The 9,638-nt window shown below is 39.6% G+C and overlaps 1 protein-coding gene across 1 annotated transcript in view; it reads left to right on the top strand.

The window, feature by feature from the left end:
• The window catches only part of ube2j1 (ubiquitin conjugating enzyme E2, J1), a 27,546-nt gene that overhangs the window by 3,124 nt on the left and 14,784 nt on the right, over positions 1–9,638 (top strand). The gene's annotated exons all lie outside the window — the stretch shown is intronic.

Here is a 9,638-nt window from a genome sequence, read left to right as displayed (position 1 = left end):
ATTTAACAGGAAGCCAATTTAGTGATCAAAGGTTCTGCAGGGTTCTAGAAGGTTGGAGGAGAGCAAAAATAAAGTTAGAATTAAACTTCCATCTTCCATTGATTCCACCAAGCTTTATTTTTTTGATTATGAATTATTTTAGCGTTAAGGTTGGTTGAACAAAATTTAAATAACTGTTCTCAGTTCTTATGGTCTCACTAAAGGGTTATAAAGAAATGAGTGTCATACAGTATTCTCATGTTCAATGTTTAATACCTTTTGAACTTTGGGGAATGATGCAGCTGCTGTGGCACAGATCCATTAGGCTTTAGTCATTTGGTAGATATTAGCTTTTGTTAGATTTTCCTATTAATATGCATATATACAATAAGTAATCTAATATATAGATTATATATATGTACTCAAATTGAAATCTTTTTCACTATAGAAGTATATATTAGAAAGTTCAACTCTGATATCCTTGCTTTGGGTGATTATTAGATCTCCAGTTTCTATTGTGTGTCTGGACATTGAAGCCAGATCTTCATCTAATCAGTGTCTTTCTAACAGGTTAGTGTAAATGCGTTGTTTTAGTTTTGGTTTTAAAAGAAGATTACAGTAACTTCCCCTGCAGCTGGAGCCAGATGTGTTCAGTTCCTTTAAAATAGAACAGAGACTGAGAGCGAAACCTTAGAAACGTTCTGGATCATAGAGTTTTGGTGCACATTTGCTCTAACATTATAGCATTTGAAATGTCAGCTAATCATTCACTCCTCTGGTAACAAGCTCAAATTCACCAAGGGTGTAAAAACGTAATTTAATATCATGGTGTGAAATTTAAACTTGGTCTTAATCAGTATTTAAAGAGAAGAAAACACATTTGTGTCACAAAACAAACTAGGCTAAAGTAACTTAAAATTGAACACTTAATTTCACATTTGTCATTTAACATCTTGATTCCAGGATATTTTTTTTTATTTTTTGGAGAAACCAATATTTCTCTATTTCACTTGGAAATCCTAAAGAAAACTGTCCAGGCATCAGTTGGTCATGTTGGTCACCAACGGGCTCAGAAAAGCAAAACATCTGCTGGAGTGGGGAGGGCCAGGTAGCTCTGGCATTGAGAGTTTATTCATGATCAAAAACTCTCCAAACTCAATGAGAGCATAAACAGGTGTTATTCATTTAATAAGAAGAAATCACTTTAATAAAGGGCTTGTTTGCTGTAGATAGCCATCTCACTTGATAAATTAGATCCTTATTTAAAATGAAACATTTTCAATTCAATCCCGTTTATTTCTATAGCGGCAATTCACAACACATGTCATCCCAATTCACTTTCCAGTTCACCAGATCATCCAGTCACATTGATTCAAAGTTTTCTATCTAAGGAAAACCAGTTGATTGCATCGACTTATTGACTCTTCAGCAATCCCTCACACTAAGCATGCTTGTAGCGACAGTGGAGAGGAAAAACTCCCTTTGAACAGGAAGAAACCTCCAGCAGAACCAGGCTCAGTGTGAGCGGCCATCTGCTGAGGCCCACTGGGGTTCAAGGAGACAGAAGCAGACATAGAAAAAGAAGCAGAGATACAAAAGGCAACTGTCAACCAGCTCCACAGGCGGCCCCGTCCAGGAAACACACAGCCAGGCAGACGAGCTCTTAGCCAGCTCCCATGTCAGAGGATGAAGAGAGCACATCCAGTTAGTCACAGTCAGAGAAACAGGACTACACTGAAAAACAGGCCAAGCTTCAACATCTATAAACAAAGGTGTTGATGGCAGCAGCACAGCTGATATTTCTCTCCAGGATGGAGTCACAGCCAAACAGGAACAGACCAGATGAAGCTACTATGAGAAAAAGCAGAGAGAGCAGAACGTTAGAGATTGAACTAACAGATCCTGCAGAGTGGGAGAATAGAGATAGAATGAAGCAGAATGATGAAAAAGGGGTCCCTATGTCCTCCAGCAGTCTAAGCCTATAGCAGCATTCCTCTCGCTCTTTTCTTTTTCTTCTGTTCAGTAGTTTTTCATTCTACCAGGATTAGTGTCACCATGGCAGGAGGCAATACTGTTTGCTAGCCTGGACTTTAACCCAACATCTGGACCATAGAGTCCTACAAAGTGACTTTAAACAACATTTGTACACTGACCTCTTCAGTTACTGCTGCAGGATATGTAGCTTATTACAATAACTTCACTTTAACAATCCCGGAGCAAGTTTTTAAAATTTAATTTATTTTTGTCCTATCCCAGTGATAGGACAAAAATAAAAATTAGCCCTAGAAAAGTGGTATTGCCCTGGTGGCGGATTTTGTGACATCTGTGAGGATTTGAGAGACTAAACTATGAAAACAAACATACTTAGTTATTTATCAAGCTTTATTTGATGGTGAACACCGTACAAGATTTCAATTTATAAATCCTTTTCTTTATAAACTTTAACCTTTTACCTTTTATAAGCATATAGACACAAAAGGTGTTACCATTTTGCATTTAATGATTTTTCTGGAGCGCGTTATTTCTGCCTGTAAATGTGAATTGAAAAGCCACCTAAGCTTGGAAAAGCAAAGAGATGAAATGGAAAAGATAATATTTTAGTAATTCAATATGTAGGTTTTTAATTGGTGAATTTAAAACAGTGAAGTAGTTCATTTTTTTAATTCTCTGCAGTGGTGAAAACCCCCCACAGAGGATTAAAGAACAAGTAAAAGTTGAACTAATTTACTCAGTGGCTCATAGATTGTGCTGCTCGTCTTCAGGGCTGATTGTAAAGGCCGTAAATCATAGAAGCTTAGTTTAGCTGCATAGAAATCTCCACTCTTTCATTTGATAGTGCACAATAAATAACATGCAGCTGATTTTGAAGCAGTTTAGTGTGTAAAACGTCATTGTTAAAACCTTTATGATTTTTTTTTTTATGTAATCGGGTATATTTCCTCACTGCTGTGGATGTAATGGTAGGGGAAGAACACTTCTGAGGAGTTTAGCTCCCTCCCTCTCTCCTTTAGGCCTTCCTTATTCCTGATTTTGGCTCATTATTATGTAATAGATTCTCCTCTTTCCCCTCTGGACCTTCTGTGAATCATTCCCAGTGGCAGACACTCAAAATGTGTTACATAAAATGATTTGGCATGCAGGGATTATCAACCCATCGCCTTGGGCCCGTGGCCTGACCTTTCTGACTCAACAGAGATCATGGGCACATTTGTGCAAAAGGCCTTTTCCTTGTTCACTCTGTTTACTGTTAAACAAAGGATTCTGTCAGATATTAAACTAAACAGGGGATATGACGTATAAACACTCGCAGCATATTTAAATAAAGGTTTTAGAAGTGTTAAATAGGACTGGATGATATCTACTTAAAGTCTAATAATATTGGGTGATAATGATGGCTGTATCATTAACCGTTAAAAAACTCATTACTTCTTTGCAGTGTTTCTTTGATAAATGAATGGCTCTACATGATTCCCACAGCAGTCAGAGCCCCACAATCATTAATAATACTCCTGAAGAGGATTCCCATTTACATTTGGCTTCTTCAGGAAACCGATGTTAGGTTGGCTAGGATGCCATATTAATTTGGTGGATTTATATTCTATTCTATTCCCAGCCAGCTGGGAATTCATATTTCTGATACTTTAAGAGGTTCATTGCGCTCCCCGGTAGGAGTGGTATATATCTTATTTAATCAGATATTATTTTGGCTGTTTATGAACACACGCCCTACTGGCTGTGTGTTAGAACAATAGATGAAAGAGTGATTCGAGCTCTAATCATGGTCAAGTTAGGTCAGTTAATTCTGCACATACATGGAATAAATTCACCTTCTATTCAAAATATAACAGTTTATTAACTAAAATCATTCAGCTCCTAGTCAAACATATTTCAGTTTAAAACTCTTAACTGAAACTAGTTAAACTCAACTAAATTAAACTACTATGTACAAAGATTAGTGCAAACCTCCGGCCGGAAACTTGTAAATCAGGCAGTTTAAATTTGAGATGTGAACAAAACTGTCCCGAAAGTGCAAACTTGTTTGTGAAAAGTGAAAAAGTGAAGCCTCACTAGAGGGAGCAGACGTGACACAGCAGACATGCAGGAGCTGCATTATCTCCACTGCATAAACCATATTAGCAGCGTTCTTTCTAACAACTACAGGGTGTTTGCTGGTCAGCCCCCATTTGACCTATTGGCTATATTTGCAGCTGTCTTGCTTTAAGTCATCCTGAGTGCATCTTTTCTGCTTTTGAATGCAGGGGGGTCACTATAAACTGAATCGATCTCATTCCCTAGACATCGATTTTACAAACATGTAAAGGAATCGATTCAAAATCAATTAAATCGATTTTTTTTACCCTGCCAGGGTATTGGGTCAAGTCTCCTCACTTGAAAATGTGCTATATAAGAACAGGCCATTTAGCATTTAATGCTTTGAGTTGGTTTGTCTGTCTGCTTAGAGGCAGATAGCATGCTAAGCTAACTGTGGGATTCCTGTGAAAACATGTTTGGGGTTTGCTTCTTTGGTCACTTTCGATCACTACTCCTCGTTGTTTCAGCCTGCAGTGTGTTCAGCTAGCATGATGCTCTCCATCCCACTGCCGCTTACGTTTCTCCTTTTTTTTGGTGTGTTTTATCTTATCTTTAAGGTGTATTACCACCAACTGTTTTATTTAGTATTTGTCCCAAACTAATGCTGGCTGTCAGAGGGAAGAGGATGCTAGTATCTGCTGCTTTTACATCATAGCCTATGTACGGGTATGCATATGAGTATATAGACGAGGTATTCCTGGATCCCTACTCCTTGATCCGTTTGATAGATTCAATCAGTTTGTGATTAAACCACAGCTCACTTCTGGCCGGTGTGTGTGCATCCATTAGACTCTTTCAGGTGCGTCAGGAGCTTATATTCAGTCCTGACTTTTCTCCTTTTAGAACAATATTTTTAGGCATATTATGTGTTTCTGTATTTTTGCCTTGGTTATGTACACAATGGGCTGTGAGTCAGGGGCCACAGCGTGATTGTTAACATCACAGAGGGATACATTGAGAGGAATGTGTGTGGCTCTGATGATCTGTGGACAAGAAAAGCTGCTAATTATTGGCATGAAGCCGTATTGTTTCCCATGGAGGCGGTTTAATCCTGAAACAATAAATCTCATCCCACCCCCCTCTACCCATCATTAAGTTGCCCTTTGCATTCCTTTGGGTAAAAGCGAGCTGGTAAAGATCAAGCTGTGAAATGCTGCAGGTTCAGACGTCATCAGCTACAGTCTCTGGAGGTATTTTACTGACTGACTTTGGGGAATTGTGGAATAAAAGATAAACGCAAGGCTGAAGCTGGGAAGAGACCAAGAGTGTTGGAGACTCCCTTCATGCTAGCAGAACAGAGGACCACCGATCCAATCAAGAGTTGAGTTCTAGGCCAAAAAAATAACAGGGGAACAGAAAACCTCACCTATTCAGCCCTTTAATGACCCCCCTTTCAGAGACATAGACAGGTATGGGGCATTGCAGGCTCACAAAGAAGCCAAATGACCTCCATTCCAAAGGGGGGGACCCGTTCATCCGTTTCTATTTGCATGTTTTCTACACAAAAACCAGGCTTTGTTGGGCTGCTGGATAAAACCTGGAACTAAACGCTATTTCTGACATTTGGAATTGAAAAAGCTTCCTGGATGAAAGAGAAACGTCTTCAAACTTGGAAATAAAGTCCAGTGGATTGTTTTTTAACTTTATCGGAAGAGTAAAAGCCCCCCCTTTAAAGAATCAAATAGACAGCTGCCCCACCCCAACAGAATTAGTGAAATTATTCTTCATCACATTTTTCCTTCTATACATTTTGAGTATTTTCAGGTGTTTTTGAACACATTTAAGAGGTTTTCAGCTAACATACCATCACCTCCCTGCCATCATTCAGTAATATTCATCTATGGATGACATCATATTGCCTTTATAATCATATATGGCTTTCAGAGCAATGACTGCCCCCTCCCCATCCTTAAAGTGCAAATGTAACACTTTAGTGATGCTACAATGCATAAAAGTTGCATAAAAGTGAATTTCTTTACTGACCAGAAGGGATCATTCACTCATTTTTTATTTACTTTAAGGATTTGAACCCCTAATTAATCATCTTCAAATTGTATAACACAGAATAACACCCTCTTCCTCTGTCGGTTTATCTCTCTAAATGAAAAAAAATAAGTAGTTATTTTCCATCACAGCTGTGAGTTTCTCACAACCGAGCAGCATTTCTACTGAAAACCAAATCCTTCACCCCTTCAGTGTGTGATATCATCTCACTTTCATCTGTGTCATGCTTTCATGCTCTCATAGAAGGGTTCATACTAAAGCTCTGGATGTGACAGAAAGCCTTCGCTATTGTTCTGTTGGTAGAAACGTGGGCAATGAGAGCCGTAATCCTAAACCATGGAGCAGAGAACATAATCTGAAGACACTCTGCCTTTAAACAGTTTCAGTCAACCGTCTTAGTTTAAAAAGTGGAATTACTTGGTTTAATTGGGTAATCTATAAACAGCAGCTTTCACAATTCATACTTATAGATGTAGAAGTTCTAACACTGCATTTACTAATTTTCAGTGATATTTTAAGTGTTTTCTTTCTTATCGAGCTGGTTATCAGCAGTGCACTTCCCACATCAGGGTATTAACACATCAACAGGTATTCACTTTTCTGTATAACATTGCTGTCCGTGTTTCCTCGATCATTAGCCCTATTTCCACTACCCTCTGAGAACCGAGCTTGGATCAGTAAACTGTGCCAAGCTCTGTTTCCTGCGACTATTTACACACCACGCTAGCACGGTTCCTCGCCTCCTGGTGGCGATCTACGGTACTACTGCTCTCTAGAGGGAAACCAGCAAGCCAACATGGCGGCGCCCGTAACATTCAGGAAGTTTGTGGAGAGCCAGGTGAAGAAGGCAGCCTTTGGTGACTTTATTTGACAGAGTCAGCTTTTGGGAAGTGGATACGGCCAACGATAGTCTGATCAGGGCTCAGAGACGCAGGAAACAATGACAGACGTTGAGGTTCATCACACTGCTAAACAGAATAATCACTGGAAAATCGTGTTGCACAGCAGGAAGGCTAGGATTTCTATGAATGTCTGAAGTTTCCTGATTACGGAGGCTGACTGTAAGGAGCCTTCTATGGATAGAGAACCGAGCCAGAACTGAACCACACCGAGCCCTACTGATGACCTAGTACCAGTTTAGAGCGGTTCAGTTGTGTCTGGCACGGTCCGGTTTAGTTATGCGTGCCATTTACTCTCAACAGTTACCTCGGTTACCGTGCTTGGACCGATCTCAGCACGGTTTCTAAAGGGTAGTGGAATATAAACAATAAAAATAAACCATTTAATTTCCCATGGTAGGAGAACAGAAAACAGATTTGCTGATCTATGTTCACTGCCCGGCTCGTTCATACTCCTCGGTAAAAAATAAATTTTGTGAGTCTGGTCTATAGAGGGACTTTCTACTGAGGACAGATAAAGTGTCCTGCTTTGCCCTTTTGTTTCCACCTCTTCAACGACACTGTCAAGGAACGCTATGGACAGAGGAAACATGCAAGAGGAGGAGAGTTTAGTGTCGGAGGTCGTGGATGAGTCTCCTCCATCATCCATTTTTTATTTAGAGGAGGAAAGCGGGGATGAAGATGTTGTGGAAGAGGACGCCAGGGCGGCAGAAGCTTGGTTTGGTGTAGAAGGCTTCCAGCCGTACATGTTTGAGCCCTTGCCTCGCAACGCTGCCAGTTCTGTTAGCTCTACGCCTGCCGAAGACACAGACGTCCATCCCTGTGAACACTGGGACGCAACTCAATGGGAAAGGAAAGGATTCTGATTTCTTATTTCAACCATTCCGTATATTAGCTGCAACATATGAATCAAGCTATGACCGAAAAATTTGATTGACAGATAACCGTTGATATATGATTGGCCGAATTTAGGTGTTCAAGCTGACGTAGAACTAACTGGCCTGCAACAAAAAACAGATTTTAAGACTTTTGTTTAAATAGAAATGTTCTGCATTTTGGAATACTATCATCTGATAAATAATTAATGTATATACATGTTTAAGCCAGAGTGATTTGACATTTAAATATGACTTCCCTACAACTTTTATCTCTGTCACTGTGTATTCTGATGGATATAGTGAGTTGACTTATCCCAGTTCTCCAGAATATGATCCATTACCAGGACTTTCTAACTTTCTTCCAGAAGAAACTCAACCCAGATCCTGGTTAAAGTTTGATGCTTAAGTTATGCAGACTTACTGTCTTCTCTAATAGCTGCCAAAAGGATTTATTTTTCAAGGTGGAACAGGAAATGTTATTTTCTTCCTGTTTATAAAAATATTTGTTCTGTTTTTTCTTTGTTTTTCAAATCCTAATGAATCCTACAGCACTTCTCTGTTTTATTTTTGATCATGTGGATATTTTGAGGGATGAGGAGATGCACAGACTCATTATTCTGCAGAGGAGGATAAGTCTGGTAAATGGGCATTTTTATTCAGAAGGAATCTCTGCACTCCGCTGCTACTGCAGTTGTCCAGATGTTGGGTTCAATTCCAGTATAGATAAAGCTTATAGTTAGAGTGGCTCAGGTTATCCTGAGCTATCTCTATAGATATGCTGCTATAGGGTTAGACTGCTGGAGGACATAGGGTCCGCTTCATCTGAATGTATTCGCTGCGAACAACAAAGATGGGGTGTTTTCAGGGTCAGCGTGAAAAGAACTGATGCTTCGGTTTTGGTTTAACTACAAAGAAACTCAGAGCTTCATCTTCTAACTTCTGCTCATCATCGTCACTGTTTTACGCTCCCCATCTGTGCCCATAGCTGTTGTTTATCTTCATCTCTATTCTGTTCACAGATGGGTAATTAAATGCCAGTTTGAACTTGTTTCAATTCATTATCCTAATGTCATTCAGCCTAAATATTTTACTAAACTTTTCCTAATTCCCATCTAACCTTGTCCCCTGTCCTGTTTTCTTTCACACTGGGCTATGCACTAATAGTGTAATTGCCTTAGCATTGACCTTGGTCCTGGAAGCTTGGCCTCCCTTTGAACTTGATGTTTACATTTTTTGCCACTAGCTAGAATGACATCAGCACATGGCGTTACACATATTTCTCCTGGCATTTTTCTCCAAGAGCACCTTCTCTTCTCTTCTGTCCTCTGTTGAGACCTGATGAGTTATTGTGGTATAGTAGGAGCTCTCTCTTTGTCCTTTTGCCTGTGCAGAAATCCTCTGTGAACTCAGCAGCACTTGTTTAACCTTCCTCTGAGGCTGATGTTTGCTGTAGTTGGGTTCATGCAGCAAATATGTTTCACTCTGAGTGGAGAATCCTAGTCAATACCTCGTTCTCTCAGTCTTTGTTGTCGTTGAGGAATAAAATCTAAATAAAATCTCAATGTTTGTAAAATGAGAGTGTTTAGATAGACTGAGATGAATTTATTGAGGTATGATTGGGTTCTTTCTTTGCTTTCCTAAAGTCAGGGGCGGATTTAGGAAATTCGGGGCCCTGGGCAACGACAGGCATGGGGCCCTTTGAAATGGGAAGACAGCACATAAAACAGACCCATTATCCAGATAGAGAAATGTTAATAGAACAGACATCCATGATTTTTTCTAGGTT

This window comes from Cyprinodon variegatus, unplaced genomic scaffold, assembly GCF_000732505.1.
Source record: "Cyprinodon variegatus isolate N-32 unplaced genomic scaffold, C_variegatus-1.0 Scaffold1140, whole genome shotgun sequence".
In the NCBI taxonomy this organism is placed as follows: domain Eukaryota; kingdom Metazoa; phylum Chordata; class Actinopteri; order Cyprinodontiformes; family Cyprinodontidae; genus Cyprinodon; species Cyprinodon variegatus.
The sequence above is the reverse complement of the archived record's forward strand: the minus strand, read 5'-3'. Positions and strand labels throughout refer to the sequence as shown.